The 18,196-nt window shown below is 40.6% G+C and overlaps 1 protein-coding gene across 5 annotated transcripts in view; it reads right to left on the bottom strand.

The window, feature by feature from the left end:
- Nucleotides 1-18,196, bottom strand: part of Cadps2 (calcium dependent secretion activator 2) — a 533,470-nt gene that overhangs the window by 286,906 nt on the left and 228,368 nt on the right. The window lies entirely within an intron of this gene.

Raw genomic sequence — 18,196 nt, 5'->3', positions numbered from 1 at the left:
ACATCTTTCTTTAGGTTGGGAAAGTTTTCTTCTATAATTTTATTAAATATATTTTCTGGGCCGTTGAGTTGCACCTCTTCTCCTTCTTCTACTCCAATTATTCTTAGGTTTGGTCTTTTTATTGTGTCCCATATTTCCTGAATGTTTTGTGATGAGAATTTGTTGGTTTTGCTGTTTTCTTTGATCAGTGTGTTTATTTTCTCTATGGTATCTTCAGTATCTGATATTCTTTCTTCTATCTCTTGTATTCTGTTGGTAGTACTTGTCTCTGTAGTTCCTGTTCGTTTACCCAGATTTTCCATCTCCAATCTTCCCTCGGTTTGTGTTTTCTTCATTACTTCCATTTCATTCTTCAAGTCTTGAACTGCTTCCCGTACCTGTCTGATTGCTTTTTCATGTTTCTCTTGATTTTCTTGGGTATCTTTAAGCGATTTATTCATTTCCTCTACCTTTTTGTTTGTAATCTCTAATTGTTTATGGCAGTTTTTCACCTCCTGCTTAAGGTCTTCTATTATTTTCATATAATTCACTTTTGAGTCGATTTCTTCTAATTCTTCTGGAGTAGGGTGTACAATTCTTCTTATTTCGGGATCCCTTGATTCTGGTGAAGTCATGTTGCCTTTCAGGTTGTTGGAGGAAGTCTTGTATTGGCGCCTTCCCATCTCCTCCTTCAAATGGAGCCAGGAGAGGCCTGGTGTCTTTGTCCAGTCTTTGCTGTGACTGAGTTTCTGGGTGTATCTTTTCAGTGTAGAAGCAGGGACCGTCCAGTTGAGCTGGAACTCCTCAGCACCCAAACATGGACTACCGTCTAGATGGAGCTCCTTAGGACCGCTCTGGGTGGGTTGTGAATGCAAGCCTGATGTCTCTCCTGGTGCGGGGTTCGGATCTCCTTGCTGCTTGTGTTGCTCGTAAACAAAGGACCTACCTAGCTCGCTACAGGCAGGCTAGAGGGAACAAAGGAGCTACCACCCTCCCGTTTGCCCTGCCAATTCGGATTCGGTCCTAGAGCCCGGACAGGCTGGGCTGGGAGATGTAATGTGGTCAAAGAGGGAAGGGAGTCAGACGGAGTGGGGGAGAGTTGTGGATGCAAGCTGGGTGGGATAGGAAGAGAGAAGAGGTATCGGGCAGAGTAGCCCCTGAGGATGACCAGGAAGTGTAGGAGGGGTGTCTGAGTTCCCTGTCCCGGGCTGCTGCTGGGGTCAGAAACTCACTCACCCCAGTGATGTCTCTCCTGGTGCCTCGTGCATATCTATTTTTATGCATCAGTATTCTCCTTATAACGGAATACTCTAATGGATATTTCATTAATAGACTCAAGATAGTACTACTGACGGCCATGGAGAGGTCAAGTAATGCATCAACATGAGACGGCTCAGTGACCCAGATACTGAGTGTAACTCTAGCCAAGAGCTCACAGGCTTTGAAGAAAAGGGAAAGGAGACACCAGTCACAGATAGTGAGAATTCCAGGCACTGAGACCACAACACTGCTACAGGCTTAAGAAAAACTTCATAGGAAGAACACCTCACACTGCACCTTTGAGAGTGGATAAGACATGACAAGCCGACAGCCCTGGGTGAGGACAAGGAATCCTCTTTTCATTCCCAAATTGTGGCATTTAAAAGTGAGGGTGGACCAGAGGCTAGGAGAGCTAACAGGCCACCATGCAGGGGGCCACTCTGACTGACAAGAATTATTACCATAAAAAAGAAACCATATTCCTGCTGACAAGCCAGTGGGTAAGAAACTAAGATGGGAAAAAAACAGGTGGGTTGGAGGGAAGCAGAAGTCAGGCCGGGGAGTGGGGGGTAAGACTTTGGTGAGACTTCACTCAGGAGATAGAGCCAAATCAGTGCTGGGAAGGGTGAGACTTTCCACAAGACTTCACCCAGAAGGCAGAGTCACATCAGTGCTGAGGAGGAAAGTGTGTTACATAAGCATCTGTGTGCTTCAGAACCTGGACTGAAAGGCAAGCAAGGATGGAGGCTGGTGTCAAACAGAGCTTTGCAGAGTAAACCTAGCAAGGCCCAAAGCAAGGTGCAAGGTGCCAGCCACAGTAAACACAGCAAGAGACAGACTTGCTTGCTAGCTACATGAATCCCCATGCTTCAGACATGGGACCAGGGAGAAGAAATTAGAATCCCCAAGTTTCTAGCTGGGATACTTGTACAGGTAGCAACACCACATGTCCACACAGTAGAGACAAAAGGAAGGTTGTCCTTAGGGCTTTTAAGTGTAACGACTTTGAATGTGATGAAGGAAAGGGTCTGAAGGTATCAAGAGAGAAGGCACGCTCTCTATTACTAGTCTAGGTTTTTTAAGAAGTAGATTTTGTTGATCACAGAGTTTCCTTCTACACCCAAAGGCTATTCCTTTGTATTCTTTTATGGGAATTGGTTCTTTGCAAAAATTTCCTTCATAATAGACATGCTGCATACAATACAAAATACATGTTAAAGTACTGCAGAACAAGCAATAACCCATTTCCTATTAAATAGAAGGGAATAATTAAATTTTACGATGAAATTATTGCTCATCTATGCCATATGGATAAGTATTCCTAGACGGTATTAATCATCGTCCTTGTAATACATCTTAATTTACATGTGATTTAAAAAAAAAACTCTGGGCTGTTTGATTAGAGTAAAAAAGTATGTTATTTAAAGATGGTTATTATGTTGACCAATTTTAAGAAAATGATCACTAATACATATACAGATACTGTTTGTTCAGGCTAGCAGGAAGCTATACGATAGAGCAGGGGGTCACCAAACCACAACAACACATGCAGTAGCCTCTTTGTGAACAGAAAGAGCAGCCCCATGGTGTCAAAGCAGCAGAGCCAAGCTCAGCTTGGTGTAAACAAGCTTTTTCTTTTCTAAAGATCTCACCACCTGCAGGAACACAGCAAAGGTCACGAGCTAGGTTGGGGACCTTCTCTGGAAAAGGGGAGCCATGAAACGTTCGCAGAGATGCCCAAGAAAACACCAATAATGAAATTTTAATGTAATCACCAATCTGATGATGGAGGAACAAGTCCATCTGTTAGTACGCCTCATCACAAAAGTGACTAATCGCGTGAGGTCCACACACTTGCTCGAGGCTTTCCAAAAATAATGTTGCTTGTGCAATTTTAATGAGTTTGTGGCAGCAGAAATCAGGGCCCCCAACTCTAAACCTGATTATGTATTAATTCCAGTCTCAGGGTTAGTAGGGCAGGTGATTAGCCTGGCACTCATTAACAATAGAGTGTAAAACAGCCACATGATACCGGGTTGCTGAAAGCTGAATTTGGAAAAATATCTGGTCTGCCTGTTTTGGTTCTCCTTACCAGCGTTCTAACTCTTTGTCTAGATGCTAGTTTACTGAGCTTTCTTAGAACCAGTCTTTGTAAAGAGAGAACTGGAGAGTCGCATGACTCAACACTGCCCAACTAGGGACCTCCTTTTGAGTGCTCAGAAGGATCCTTACGCACAGCTGTTTAATGTGGATGGTGGGGTAGACCCTTGAGGACTGAGCACGAAAACACTGGGCCTTCCCTTTCAGGATGTACTTCTTGGCTGTTAAAGGACAGGCAAAGCTTTTAGGACCTTAAAATTATACTAGTGCTTTGTAAATTTTATTTTCTCTTTTTCTCCTAGATACCTTATTTGAAACTGAAACAATAAGGGGAGTGAGATTATTAAAATCTAGAAGATTTCTTCTCTGCCAATTTGGCAGACTGATAGAAAAATCTGTAATATTTTCACGTGCAAATATTAAAAAAATTTGAGGATTCTTATGAGAATTTGCCAAATTCAATAAAATCAAAATGTTGCCATCTGCCACCAAAGCTATATTATGGCAAAAAAAAAAAAAAAAAAAAAGAATACTAAACATCAGAACACAGTGAGAATCTCACAGACTTGCTCCAGGTAAAACTGTGCTAGTTTATAAGCCAAAAGATTTCAAGTGGTTGCCAGCCAAAGCCATCTTGCGCTTTATGTAACAAGGAAGTCTGAGCCAGAAATGTGAAACTGTAGGCATCGACCAATTCTTCATTTCTATTTCTTTTGCCACACTTAATATCAGGGCAGTTTCTTTGGTGGTTTGCAGCCAATGTAAGTTCTTTTAGAAATCGAGATAAATGAAGAAGTGTGTCTTCCCAAACTGTTCAATTATGGTAGTTATGCCCAGAGTTTTGCAGTTTGTCTCTAGAGTGAACATTCTCCAGACCACACATACAGGAGAGAAGAGGATGTGTTCGTGCAAAAACAATTTCTTAGCACCTACATAAACAGTCTTTCCTTAAACCAATAGAAAATTCCATAATCCAGACAATACGGTTCTTGCATTTAATATTTTCTTCATCAAATTTCTAAAAAAAGGAAAAGGTATATGTATATTACATTTAAAAAGTTACCTGAAAAGGTGGCCTGCCTCAGATGGTGCATCTGAAAACTCCCAGACATGAATGCTTATAAGTTATGGTTATTTTTTTAAATTTATTTTTTAAAAACAAAATCTTTTTCATTTTAAATACCAATCCCAGTTCCCATTCCCTTCCTTACTCCCCTTCCCTCCACCTAGCCCCCCAACCCACCCACTTCTCAGAGAGTGTAAGGCACAATGCTTTGGGGAAGGTCCAAGGCCCTCCCTACTATATCTAGGCTGAGCAAGGTATCCATCCAAAGAGTAGGTTCCAAAAAAGTCAGTACAAGCAGTAGGGATAAAATCCGGGTGCCACTGCTAGTGACCCCACAGTCTGCCCCAGCCATGTAACTGTCAACCACATTCAGCTGTTTCCTTCACTGTCCGGCTGGTGTTGGTGAGCTCCCATTAGCTCAGGTAGACTGTTTCAGTGGGTGTCCCCATCACGGTCTTGATCTCTTTGCTCATATTTTCACTCCTTCCACTCTTAACCTGGACTTTCGGAGCTCAGTCCAGTGCTCTGATGTGGGTCTCTGCCTCTTTCTATCAGGTTGCTGGCTGAAGGTCTATGTTGATATTTAAGATATTCATCAGTCTGATTACAGGGCAAGGCCAGTTCAGGCCCCCTCTCCTCTACTGCTTATGGTCTTAGCTGGGGTCATCCTTGTGGACTCCTGGGAATTTCTCTGGTGCCAGGATTCTTGCTAGCCCCATAATGGCTCCCTCAATCAAGATACCTCTTTCCCTGTTCTCATCTCTGTCCTTCCTCCATATCTTGACTATCCAGTTCCCTCAAGTTCTCCTCCCCTCCCATTCTCTTCTTGTTTTCCCCTTCTGCCCTCCCTACTCCCCCTAGCCCCATGCTCCCAATTTTGTCAGGCGATCTTGGCTGTTTCCCCTTTCCAGGTGGATCTATGTATGTTTTTCTTAGGGTTCACCTTGTTACTTAGCTTCTCTAGGATCACGAACTATGGGCTCAATATCCTATGCTTTACAGCTAGTATCTGCTTATGAGTGAATACAGAAAATGGAAAGATCTCCCATGCTTGAATAGGTAGGATCAACATAATAAAAATGGCTAACTTACCAAAAGCAATCTAAGATTCAATGCAAACCCCATCAAAATTCCAACACAATTCTTCACAGACCTTGAAAGAACAATACTCAACTTCATATGGATAAACAAAACCTGAGATAGCCAAAATAATCTTGTACAATAAAGAAACTTTGGGAGGCATCACCATCCCTGACATCAAGCTCTATTATAAAGCTACAGAAAAAAAAAAAAAACCCAGCTTGGTACTGGCATAAAAACAGGCCGGTGGACTAATGGAATCAAATCAAAGACGCCAATCGTAATACACATTTAATCTTTTTTTTGTTGTTGTTGTTGTTTTGTTTGTTTTTGTTTTTGTTTTTCGAGACAGGGTTTCTCTGTAGCTTTTGGAGCCTGTCCTGCAACTAGCCCTTGTAGACCAAGCTGGCCTCGAACTCCCAGAGATCCGTCTGCCTCTGCCTCCCGAGTGCTGGGATTAAAGGTGTGCGCCACCACCGCCCGGCTACACATTTAATCTTAAGTGTGGATTTTTGACAAAGAAGCTAAAAATATACAATGGAAGAAAGAAAGTATCTTCAACAAATGGCACTGGCATAACTGGATGTTAACATGCAGAAGAATAAAAATAGATCTGTATCTATGACCATGCACAAAACTCAAGTCCAAACAGATTAAAGACCTCAATATAAATCCAACCACACTGAACCTGATGGAAGAGAAAGTGAAACGTAGCCTTCAATGCATGGGCACAGGAGACCACTTCATAAATATAACCCCAGTAGCACAGACACTGAGAGCAACAATAAATAAATGGAACCTCCTAAAATGGAGAAGCTTCTGTAAAGCCAAGGACACAGTCAATAAGACAAAAAGGCAGCCTACTGAATGGGAAATGACCTTCACCAACCCCACATCAGACAGAGGACTGATCTCCACGATATGTAACAGACTCAAGAAATTAGACATCAAAATTCCAAATAACGTTTGTGGTTATTTTTAACACATTGACTTAAAAAATTGACTTTCAATTAACTTTATTCAGTGACAGAATGTCAAAGATAACATAGAAGATACAAGGAAAAATTAATGTAACATATATTTGCAAAAATTCTTCAGCAAGGCAAAGGTGTCATTAAGGTGGTTTGAGCTGGATGTTTCTGCATATAATTAGACAATGCACAGATCAGAATCATGATCAAAGTAAGGGCAAGAAAAGTAAGTCTAGTTTTTTTTAAAATGTCAATTACCCATTTGGATGAATGAGATAAACAGTATAGAGCAAACATATAAAAATAAGCTTCATTTGCAAAGATTTGTGCTTGTTTTAAATTATGTGTTTGTGTGTGTTGTATGGGGTATGTACATGTGACTGCAGTACCTGCAAAGGCCTGAAGATGGCATTCCAAGGCTATGGGGCGGCCTGATAAGAGAGCTAGGAAACAAGCTGGTGTCTTCTGCAAGAACGGTATGCTCTCTTAAGTGCTGGTCATTTCTTCAGCACTTTAACCTTATCACAAGCACTATAATTATATGCCATATAATTAACTAACTGTAAAACACTACATAAAGTGTATATGTATGCATATATGGGCATTAAAAGGCAAATTTTGTATAAAGTCACACATGTCGCTAGATTGAATATAAAAACTGAAAGATAAAATGGTATATTAATGTTAAATATTAAAGACAATTCTTAATAAAAAAGAGTATTCTAGGAATGGGGATAGGTCTCAGTTGATAAGGTACTTGTTTTGTAATCATGAATACCTGTGCCTGATTCTGAGAATTAACACACACACACACATAGACACACAAAGCTGGGCATGGTGGTGCAGGTAGAATCTCAGTTCTGAGGAGGCAGAGACTGGCTGATCTCCAGAACTTACTGGTAACCTACTTGGTGAGCTCCAGCCCAGTGAGAGATCCTGTCTCAAAAACAAACAAACAAACAAACCAAACCAAAACAAAACAAAAAAACCCGATGGTTTCTGAAGAATGACATCTGACTTCCACAGACACACAACAAGCCCACAAGCATGTCTACATAAGTGCATACGTGAATGCAAATACACATGCATAAACATATGCAAAGTAAAAAAAAATCCAAAACAGAAGAGTGTGTTCTTAGAACAGCCTCTTTGAAGTCAAACTGGTCTTAAAGCATTGATCAGAGCTTGAGGCTGGAGTGGGCCTAGCGAAAGGTTGTACACCCAAGTTCAAGTATAGTTGAATGAGAAAGCACGGCATTTTAGGCTCCTACCTCCCTTGACTGCTCAGCTCACCAGTGCTATTTGAATTCCATGATTTATTTAAACAACGTCCTATTTCTCCTCCTCACCATGAGTAGACTGTGAGCAGCTTGCTTTGATGTGGAAATGGACTGACCCGTCTCCAGCTGCTTCATGGGTTAGTGTTAAGAGAATGGTCCTCTGTGTAGCAGCCTTGGGGAGGGGAAGCCATGAAGAGGAAGGCAATGGTGCCACTCTAAAGGCATCTTGGGTAATGTCACTAATGGTTGTTACAAAGAAGCAAGCTTTGTCCTTCCTCAGTCCTTCTCTGACTTCCTGCTTCACCACGTGACCTCTCCACCTCATAGGTGATTCTGCCATGATATACACCAATGTATGATGCAGTGATGGGAAAGGGGCCTCAACACTAGAATCATGCTGTTTAAATGTTGAGCCTCCAAAAACTGAGCTCAATGAATCTCTTTCCTTTAAATATTATTGCATCTCTGGTGCATCATTGTAATAGGAAAAGGAGTAGGAAGATTCCATGGGGTTCTACAAACTCCTTCAGATTTTCTTTAGTCTCACAGGATCCCAATAATACAAAGTTGCATTTGTTATCAGCCCAGTCTTTCTTCTGCTGATCTATGTTCCCAGTGCCAGTCCCCAGCTGCATTTCAAGTCCACAGCTCCAAAATGTGCAACCGTTGAGTACCCTGGACATAATATATTAACGCAATGCCAAGATGGGAGACACGCCTGCAAGATTTCTGCCAACATTTACAGCAGAGCACTTGAGGTCCTTTGACAGCTGAGTTTTACCAGAACAGATATAAATCTTCTATGACATCAACTGAGAAACAGAACCAGTGTTGATAGCAAATACATGACAGCCAAAGGATATTTTCCCATCATGACTGACAGAGGGACATTATTCATGCTGAAAACCACATCCATTTGATAGAAATTAACTCTCAGATCTTTAAAAAAACAGGGGGAGGGTGCTTGCTGAATAAATATCAGATAACAATACAAATATCCAAGCCAAAAATCCCAGACAGGACTCAAAAAAACAAAAGCACATTTTACTTCCCATAATAATTCTTGATGCTCTCAAGAGCACTCGGTAGTTCCTTAAGGTTAGTTCATCCTCCTCCCCCAGCATCTAGAAATTCCTGGACTTAAAGCCAGGATGCCAGAAGGAAAGTTTAAAGACAGCAGAAACGTGAACGCCTCAGTGGAGGAAAACACATTGGAACAAATCAAATACAGGTTAACAACAACAAAAAAAAAAAGGCAAGAATATAGGCAGAGGAGTGGAACTGAGAATTGCTACACATATACTTTGATCTACAAAACATTCCTTCCAACAGGTACCACTGTTTCGAAACAGACTCAAAGAGCCTTAAATGTATCTATGATACCACAGCTAATCGGAGTCAATGTTACGATGTATTCCCTGGTATATATCATGATTCATCCGAGGCCCATGTTATTCTGATAAACATCCACCACAACAACCCTGAAATCAATGTCTGAAGCTCACAAAACAATTCTCTTGCTGTATGGTTTCCTGTACATGGAAAAGTAAAAAGAGTAAATAAAACCAAGAGTCAACACTGGTTGCCAAAAGCAGTTTGGGGGTGGGGCATGGAGGACAGGGGGCAGGAATAACTAAAGGACATTAAAAGATGCAAAATGCTCAGGTAGAAGACGATCAAGTTCTGGAGATGCAGTAGCACTGATGACAAGAGACCAAACTAAACCAGCTGTGAGATTCATTATATAATCTGAGGACCTGGTGGAAACCCACACTACAAATTACCGCCATTGAGAACTGAATTCTTCTTTCTCCCTCTTTGGTTTTTTTAAAACCAAGGTTTCTTGCCTTGGACCTCACTGCAGACTAGGCTGGCCTTGAACTCAAAGAGATTGACTTGCCTCTGTCTACTAAGTGCTGGAACTAAAGAAATGTACCATCCCTGCCTGACTTTTCTTGTGTGTATTTGTGTGAATTATTTTAAAGATTATTTACTTTCTTAACTGCTACCCGATATATTTATACTTTAATAATTATAGCTGTTGGCATTTCTTCAAATTATATACTTATTTAACAAACCACAAAATGGTATTCAACAAGATTTCTTCAAATGGCTTTATGTTTCCTCTTCACTCTTTGCATTCCTGGATTCTTCAGAGGACGCCGGCAAAGGTAGGAAGAACTGTACTTTTCTGCCTGGGGTGCTCTAAGCATTCCTTTTTTGTGTAACACTAGGTATGTTTTCCATGGCCCGCAGATCGTTCTGATCTGTACCCCTGCACTAGAGGGGTCCAGGCAGCTTCCTGGGGCTGTGGGATTGTGCTGAGAGTAAAGGCAACTCTCTGACTGTGTGATTTTCGTGTGCATCACAGCTACACGTCTCCTGACCTGAAGGCTTGGTTCTGACTCCAGGATCCGGCAGCTCTTAGACAAGCCGCCTTCAAATCTTCTGCAAAGCGACATAACCCCTTCACACATTTGTAGGTAGACATTTAGAAATTTTGCTGTAAATCTGAACAGTTGCAAAGGGTGGTGATTTGTGGTGTATTTTAAACACTGGCATTTAACATAAAAACCATGATGTTCCCTTTAAGTAGAATCTATGCTATCTAATGCTCAGAGCACTGTCTGCAGCACCTTCCACTTGAAGCGGGGCAGTACAGTCATTAACAGGACACACAGCAGTCCCCCTTTCCTGGAACTGCTTCTTTGATTTTACTTCTCAAGAGGCTTAGAATTTGATCATAATGTATATTAATGAGTGAGCAAGCTTTGATAGTTTGATAGGGACCTATCTATCTATATCCAATTTTTGTCTAAGAAAATGATTATTTGCTCTCACTAGAATGTCCCTTTAGTAAAACACCTTAATTTGGTTATTCTTAGGATTACTAGTACTTGAGGACTAGTGTAAGTGATAAAGTGTAAATTCATTTCATAGACGTGCATCTCAAAGAAGCAGTCTATGCTTTGTTTCCTGAACAGCTGTGTCCACGGGTCCCCAGTGCTTAATGCTGGAGTGAGTCAGGGTTCAGCCTGGATTTTAATCCAGGTTTTCATTTTTCTGTTATAAGAGCTAAGAGAATGAGTGCATGGGACTATTATGATAATGATTCCCATCAATTTGCTTACTTTCTATGTAAATGTCTCCAAGGCATACAGTGATTAACAGACAAAATCTAGCTTTCAATTATTTAGCAGGTAAAGGCTCGAATAAATCCATCAGCTCGGTTGAAAACAAAGTAGTGGAAGACATCTAATTTGCAAAAGGATTGATTGACTCATAACCCAATCGCTTTCTCAAAATCAACAGTAATATTTCCCTTTTGAGTACTGCCCTGGAGGGCTTTCGATTCTGGGGAAGAATCAACACAGAAGGAAGGAGTTGCCAGAGAGGGATCGCTTTCTCTTGGAAAATAGGCAAAGAATAATTGTGAAAGGGGGATGAAGACGAGCTTTGCAGGTAACAGGCCCTTTCCTAGACAGAAAAGGGGTAGGAGGGAGTTCCCGTGGAGCCAGGAAAGTCATTTGTCAGTTCTGCTAACACCAGCAGCCTTGGGTTGAATTATTCCTGGGAAGCAAACTGTCTTGTTTATCCAGGAGGCTTCACAGCTCAGTTTAGAAAATACTGTCTCAGCCAGAGAGGCACATATACAAAAGCGATTATGTAACTCCAGCCTAATTGAACACACACAAGAAAAGAACTGAGCTCTTGGAGAGAATGTTTTCTATGGACTATCTAGAAATACATGAATTCTGGGTAGGGAAAAAGACAGGAACCACCTGGTAAACGTGTATGCATGGTTTCAGAGTTGACCACTTCGCATTGGACAGCCCAATGGGTGTGCTCTTCTCTGGGGAAGACTATTTCTCCAGCTCTCAGCTTTCCTAAGTTTGTTGTATTCTTTGTAGTGACTGGGTAGGGTTTATGAGCTGAACATTCTCCTGGCCACTTCATCCCTTCTATTGGCGTTGTACTTATTCATTTCATATTTAGGCAGTCATATTGGTGAGACTTTATGGGTGTAGCTTCTATCATTCCTAGGAGGCACAGTCTCACAGGAAGTTCCCTGTTCCTCTGGCTCTATAAATGCTTGTATGCAGATTATCGGAGTACCCGCGAGATCTCTTTCTGTGCTAGTGCCAGGGCAGAACTCAGTGGTATCTTGTACAAACCTTGTCTTCAAGGAGCCTCCCATTTCTGGTCCCTCTGCCATGTAAAGGACTTTTAAACATAAACAGAACACATGGATTATATATTTAGTTCACTACCCAGTGGGACAGTGATGAGGACAGCCCTGAGCTGCATCATTCTCTGAGAGATGTAACAACAGCAGAAGACCTAGGAACTGGGGAAGGGAGAGAAGAGCATCAAAGACCTGTTCTACCCTGCAGTAGCCATGTCCATGACTCCTGTTATTACAGAGGGCTGTGTGGATGCCCAGGGTCTGGTCAGCGTCCAGAGACCATGTCGGTGTCCAAGGACCTCGCTGCCACCAGGATGACACTGACCTGGGTGGTCTATGCTGCCACCAGGGCCATGGTGACATCTTGATATTGGGGCCCAAGCTGCTGCAAAGGGCCATGTCTGGGTCTGTGTCCTAGGTCTGTGCAGCTGGGGTCTGTAATGGATGGCCATGACCTGTGTTACCTGTGTTACCACAGGGTCATAGGAACCATGCGTGCTGAAATCCAAGGGACAAATCTGAAGAGCATATACAAAGAAAGACGTTTCCCCGTTTCTTTTCAAACCAAAGCCCAATGAAACCTTGTAGAACGAGTGGATAAACAGGAAAAGGAAGCAGAATGGGGGTGGGGAGCCGCTCAGTTGATACAACTCTGGCCTATGGCATAGAAGTCCTTGATTCAATCCCCAGCACCACCTAAGCTGAGTGTGGAGGAGCATGCCTGCAACTTCAGCACCTAGGAGGTGGAGGCAGGATGACAAGAAGTTCAGTCTCAGCCTTGGTTGGCCTCACAGTGAGTACAAGGGCTGCTTAGAATATGTGAATTAAGCAAGCAAGCATGCAAGCAGGCAGGTAATCTCTCCCAAAGTTCCCCCTTTCTCTTCCCTCTTTTTCTTTTTTGCCCCTTAAAGAATAGAATAAGAAGACCAAATTATAATATCTTTTCCATATTGCAAGCTTCTGGTTAGATTTGAAGGAAAAGAAAGAGAGAGAGAGAAAAAAAAAAAGGGAAAATGAATGGATTTTAACTTGAACTGGCATGAAAATTCTGATACAGCTACAGACACCTTTGAAAGAGGCGAGGAAAGACATGGTATCTGTGAAGATGCCTCCTGAAGGAGACTCCTAATCACAGAGGACAGCTGGGTAACAACTGCTGACAAGCCTTGACCTACCCACTCATGCCTTGTCACACTTAGTAGCTGATACAATGAAGGGTTGCCCAAATGAAATGAAACAGTAACAACTTCCAAAGATTGCTGTAAAAGAGGCAAGCTATCAGCAAGCTGTAAACCTACTGCAGAAGTATAAGTAACCCTAAAGGGATGGGGTCTCCAAATGTCACTGTTGCTCTCCACTGTAACTTAGGTGTACTCTTTGACTACAGTCTGGAACACTAACTATTCGAAATTCACAGTAGATCATGTCTTCAATTATGAAATCCCCCAGATTAACTTTCTTTACTTACAAATATATTCTCAATGCATTTAATGCCTGTTTTAGGCCAATGTCTGTCTCCTTCGGGTCCACTTTGCTCTGTGTCACCAGCATCATTCCTAGCAAAATGTCACTTTTAGAGACTTTAATAAGAGCAAGCAATCTGTCATAATTTTAATGATGGAAATAAGAAGAGAAAAAAGAGCATATAATTCAAATGTTTTCCTTTGCTAATTTTTGATGTACAAAATATAGCATATTCTATTTCTAATCTATAAATATTCTATAATAAATTATACCTCAAAATTCTAATATTAATAAGTTAAATAAGAAAAAATAAATGAGAAATAAATATATCTCATTTAAAAGAAATATTTCTTTAAGAAACATATTCTATTTTAGCTTTATGTGATCTGTATATTTAATCCCTAAAATACTACCCTAGTCCTTGAGTCATTCTGAGAAACTCCTTATTTGTAGTTGCAATATTCTTATTGTTTTGACAATCATATTGGTGCACAGATAATAACAATTCAGTTTAATGTATTAAGTTTGCATAAATGCCTATCAGAAGTAAACTATACTTCTCATAATTCTGCCTAGCAATCATAAATAGATTTCTCTAACGATGTGACATCAATTTATCTCACTCCTCTAGGGAGATAGGAAGCAGAGAATCAGTAGTCTAATCATATAGCTCCAGAGGACAAAGAAGATACAGAGGCTGTGGTATCAAAGTGCTGTTATTTACTAGGGGTTGGGTTCTGAAGGTCTTGAGATATCCCAGTCTGGCTTCAAAATTGCTATCCTTCTGCCTCAACTTTCCTAATACTGAATTTTCAAGTGTTTAACCTCTATCTATTTGGTTGTTTTGTCTTAACAAATGAATGTAACCAATATTTAATTCATTGTTCTGATTAATAGTATATTCTCTATTATTATCCTAAATTATACATTTAAAATTTATGAGGTTAGATCTTTTGTGTTTAGTTGAAATAACTTCGTTGCCTTTATTTACAGAGAACCAAGACTTATCTAGATCCTGCCTGTGAGATCATAAACTCCCAAGGGTGTGCATGCCCTCAAGGGATGATTGGCACTGGAAGGAATAGGTCTTAGAAGGTACAGACACATCAGGGAATCTGTGTCATTATATGAGCATAACAAATCTTGTCCTCACTTACTATCCCTCTATTTCCTTCAGGTGCTTTCATGGTCTGGGGCAAACCTCAGATGAAGGAGATAAGGGAAATGGTAAAATGTTACAACACTGTATCAAAACATTCTTATGTCTAGTCCCTGGGTAAAACTTGCCTTGGCAAAAATAGTTTCTCCCCATTCTCTTCTTCCCTTCTGTATATCAAAACATTGACATAAAGGAAACACTTTACCAAGTTAGTAAATCCTTTAAACTTATCTGTCAATATTATTTTCATTGGACTTCAAGTTTCATATTCTGAGTAATAACCAAACTTCCTTGCTATTTCTGCCTAATTACTGGCAAGAATTCCGAACTACAGGAATGAAATAGGCAATGGCTAAAACTCTTGATTATGTTTATTGGAAATATGGACTAAATAAGGCACCTTAATTAGTATCAGACAGAAGGATGAATTTATCTCCAACAAAGCACAAACTGTTGAAGCAATAAAAAAATTTAGAAAACGTGTCTGAGGCGTACTTCAGAATGATGATGGAAGAGATGAATGTCGCTCCTGTTGTGCAAGACGAGTTTGGGATTAAAGCGACCGCACCAGGAAGCTGTAGTTGGTTAGCACTCAGGCGGTATGTTCAAGACTATCTGCCCCCAGGAAACGGCCATACATTCAATTTTTTTTTATTCATTTTTAAAGTCAGTCAGTATTTGCAGCAAACCAGAAAGGTCAGGTTTCTTTGTAAAGAACAGTTTAAAGGAGTACTAGGTTACTACTACTGTAACACTTTCTCTGCAACAGTAAAGAATTGACTAAAATATTCATTAATAAGTTCCCTATCAGAATATTTTAATAACTATATTATCTTAGAGATTTAATGGGTAACAAATAATAAAACCTTTTATTTTTTGGAAAATTTTACTCTTAAAGAAATACGTAAATAAGCTGAATATAAGATTTTGTAGAAGCAATGCTAAATAAAAAAAAAGCCAACTATACAGAATAAACATTTCATGATTCCATTCTTTTACCTTCCACCCTAATGTTTTTCTTTCCTGGAACCATGAGTAGAGGCAAGAGCAGATTAAAAGTGGGTGTGACAAATCTTTTCAAACCATCTTTTAGGATACAGTATTGATGCAATTGAAAATTTTAGTACCTGTCATTTGACTTGTGAAACAATATACTTATAATATACATATTACAACCAAATAAAAAAGTGCTTTAAAAGATTACATAAAAAAGGCACGGCCATAAGAACCTTTAGGCCAGTTGACCTTCACAGACTAGTAGGGAAGTTTAAATAAATAAAACGTTAAGTGCCAGAAAAGAGCTCAAGGATTCAACTGTACTAGCATGGTTTTGATTCTTCTGTGTTGACTAGATTTCAGGTAGATCAGCCATTGGGGTGGATGGGGAAACCTGGGGCTTTCATTTTCTGTTCCTAAGAAGCTTCTCCCATTTTTACTGACCAAAAGCACCATAGTGAATGAAAATGAAGGCACACTATAGAGATAAACACAAACAGTGCTAAAATGCATAAATTGACAGTCGTAACTGCATGAATTAATAAGAATGTAAGCCAAATCCAAAATTGGCACGTGAAGATAGTGTGAAGACAAACAATAAAGTATACTAAACTTAAAAAAAGAATAAAATCATGTAAGATGAAAGTTAGTTTATAAGACTTCAAAAATTATGTATTAAAAAAGTTTAATTGGAGTTACCCTCTGTGGGAGGTGGGAGAGTGGGCAGGGATGATGATTGCCCTGGCCACCAGGTCATCAGATAAAGACTACTGCCAGGCTTAGGATGTCAGCCTTGGTCCCAGAGACTTCCAGAACAATACAGGCTAGCGGCATTTCTCTTGGTTTCTTCTAGAACTCTTTGGTAACACCCTATTGCTGTAGATATCACGTACTGTGACCACAGGTCATAGAGCAGCAGTTCCTAATCTGTAGATGACAACCCATTTTGGGGGTCACAAACCAGAAACCCTGCATATCAGATATTTACAATACAATTCATAACAGCAACAAAATTATAGGTATAAAGTAGGATCAAAAATAATTTTAAGGTTGGGGTCACCACAACATAAGGAACTGTATTAAAGGATTGCAGCATTAGGAAGGTTGGGAACCACTGCCATAGAGCAATGAGGTTGATACCTGGATACTTCCTTCCTATTGGTCAGCTTCATTGTGCCAGGAGGTATGTATGTGCTATGTAGGTTGCTGTGAGAGAAGAGTCATCACTTAATTGTGAATCCTGAGTGCCACAATGATGACCAGACTGGCAATGTATACCCATCAGAACAATAGTGGCATAAAATTTACCAATCACTTTCTGTAGGATTCCCATACTCCACACCCAACAAGCCAAGCAGTAACAATAATGCGTTGGTAAGAAAAGAAAAAAAAATCATGAGTTGTTTACATATATGAAATGGAGGAGCAGTGGATTGGGTCCCAGGGACAATGAACTGCTGCTTCGGGACACCTCATGACTCTGTTTGCAACCTCTGATTGTAACACATAACCCTCTGGATCTTGCCCAAGTTCCCACTTGAAACCAATGTGATTTCCACTCATGTCATCTTCAGTGTCTAGCCAGTACAGGCTAGGATTGCTATAGAAATTCCCTGAATGGTCAACGTGTACACTGTCATAATGCAAGAAAGAAAACAGATGCATTCTAAAAACAAGGTTCCAATGAACATTCGACTCCCTCAGGCCAGAGAGGCATTTTTTTTTTAAATGGTTCTTTCTTTTCATTTCTTTAAAAACTTTATTTATTTTACATTATGACAGATTCCCTTCCCTATGCTCCGCTCATTTGCCACTTCCTCGACCCCCAACCCACTCTCTCTGTTTCTGCTCAGAAATTGGCAGGCTTCTCAAGGGTACCAACAAAGCATGGCATATCAAGTTGCTGCAAGACTCTCCCATTGTGTTTAGGCAGCGAAAGGCAATCTAGTATGAGGAATCGGTTCCCAAGAGTCAGCCAGAACATTAGAGACAGCCCCTGCCTCCACTGTGTCCCCCAAATAGACCAAGCTACAAGATTGTCACATATATGTAGAGGGCCTAGTTTGGTCCCATGCAGTCTCCCTGGTTGTTGGTTCAGACTCTGAGTTCCTATGAGCATTTCGAGGCCTTCCCCCTTCCAGTCATCTTGTTTAGTACTTTCTATTCCCACCCATCCCAATCCCTTAAATTACCATCCTCATTCGCCCCCTGTCTACTCAAAGAATCTTTACTATTTCCCATTCCCAAGGAGATACATGCATTCCCCACGCATTACGTAGCCCAGAGAAGCAATTTCTATTAGAGATGGCAAAGCTTCCCAAAGGCAAATCAGGTAAAGACAATATCTTTTCAGTTTCATTAGTCATTTCCAACATTTGAAATATGGTAAGTCAGCACAAGACAGTTGTATTATTTCTGATTTTTGTGTGGTATTATTCTTTAACAGCTTACTGAATGGATCGTTCCAAGCCTTGGTGCAGGACATCTGCACTATAGAAGCATAGAAAAGGGGAAGCTACCATGGCACAATTTCAGTAATCTACACAGGTTCCCAAATAACCCCTGTACCAAAAACAAATGTTTTGTTGCACAGTGATCAGCTTCATATCTGTATCAATTTGAAAGGTAGTGGTGATGAGGACATGGAAAGAGTGG

Source organism: Alexandromys fortis, unplaced genomic scaffold, assembly GCF_014885135.2.
Source record: "Alexandromys fortis isolate MF-2015 unplaced genomic scaffold, M_Fortis_MF-2015_v1.1 scaffold_34, whole genome shotgun sequence".
Classification (NCBI taxonomy): Eukaryota; Metazoa; Chordata; class Mammalia; order Rodentia; family Cricetidae; genus Alexandromys; species Alexandromys fortis.
This window is presented reverse-complemented; position numbering and strand designations above follow the sequence as displayed.